At 60.9% G+C, this 1,319-nt stretch overlaps 1 non-coding gene across 1 annotated transcript; it reads left to right on the forward strand.

The window, feature by feature from the left end:
• Positions 1-745: 745 nt before the first annotated feature.
• On the forward strand, positions 746-817 carry TRNAD-GUC. The gene has a single exon. It is a non-coding gene; the product is annotated as a tRNA-Asp (tRNA).
• Positions 818-1,319: the final 502 nt, after the last annotated feature.

Raw genomic sequence — 1,319 nt, forward strand, 5'->3', positions numbered from 1 at the left:
AGGGGGAGGAAAAGCCCCAGCACCCCATCCGGAAGGAACTTTTATCCCCTCTGTCCCCGCTCTTTGCCCACCCCACGTGTCGCTGCCCCAGCCCCCAGCACGGCCCGGGCTGGCTCCCCCGCCCCACTGCAGCTGGCTCAGCCCATCTAGGGGGAATTTTTATCCACTCTGCCCCCTTCATTCCTGGGTTTCCCCCGCCCCGCACACACCGGGAGCTGGCGGCAGCTTTCCCGGGCCCAGGGCAGGAATCGCAGCCAGCTCCGCTGGGAGCAGCCTGGGGCCAAACCTCCCCCTGCAGCCCGGGGGTGACGGGGGGGGCGGGTCTCTCTTACCTCCCCTCCGAGCGGGGCCCCCTGGGGCAGGGGCCGGGCCGGGAAGGGGTCTGGCCAGGCTGGGGGCTCTGCCCTGGGAGAGGCTCCTGGGGAGCGGCGGGAAGGGCCCTGCTGGAGATTCCCCTCTCCCGGCTGCAGCCAGGGCTCCGGGCTCCCAGCACCAGCCGCCGGGGCTCGGGGATCTCGCCAGGAGCCTGGGAGCCAGAGACCCGCAGCGGCTGCGAGTCACTTCCAGCTGCCGGGCCTGAGCCCAGCGATCGCTCCCCCCAGAGCCGCCTCCCAGCTGCTCCTGGGTCCTAGCGATCAACCCATCGCGCTGCAGCATCTCTGTGTCCGGCTCCTGTTACACTCACAGGATCTAAGGTCAGAAGGGCCCATCATGAGCATCTAGTCCAGGGCACTAATAAACCACTTCCTCGTTAGTATAGTGGTGAGTATCCCCGCCTGTCACGCGGGAGACCGGGGTTCGATTCCCCGACGGGGAGTGCAATGTCTTTTTGACAGAACCAAAGGAGTAATGGTCGGCAAGGTTTAGGTTGAATATTAGGAAACACTATTTCTATTGTAATGAATCAGTCCAGTTCCGAGTGCACACATGGCTACAACACTAAGACCAGCAGGGAGGCCAAGGAGTGAATTGGCCGTGGAGACTCAATTCCTGTTTTGCCCCAGAGCCGGTCTCTCCAGGCCAGAGCTGAAGAATATTAATGGGATCTTCAGGGGGAAGGTTGTACGGCCACAGCCTGTGCTGCACCTGCTCTGAGGCTGGGAGAAGCCGAGGAATTCTAAGTCCAGCCCCATTACAGCAGCAACTTTCACTGACGACAAATGATGATGTGTCACTAAACAAAATACCAGAATGTGACATTTTCTCTCCAGGTGTGAGAAGGGGAAGGTCCAGCAGCCAGTGGAGATGTCTTCGGAGCTGGAAAAGAGACTCGGAGAGTTGTCTCCGAATAATAGTGCTCTAACGGAGACTCTGAAGAA

The sequence above is a fragment of the Terrapene carolina genome, unplaced genomic scaffold (genome assembly GCF_002925995.2).
Source record: "Terrapene carolina triunguis isolate 2854851 unplaced genomic scaffold, T_m_triunguis-2.0 Scaffold34046, whole genome shotgun sequence".
In the NCBI taxonomy this organism is placed as follows: Eukaryota; Metazoa; Chordata; order Testudines; family Emydidae; genus Terrapene; species Terrapene triunguis.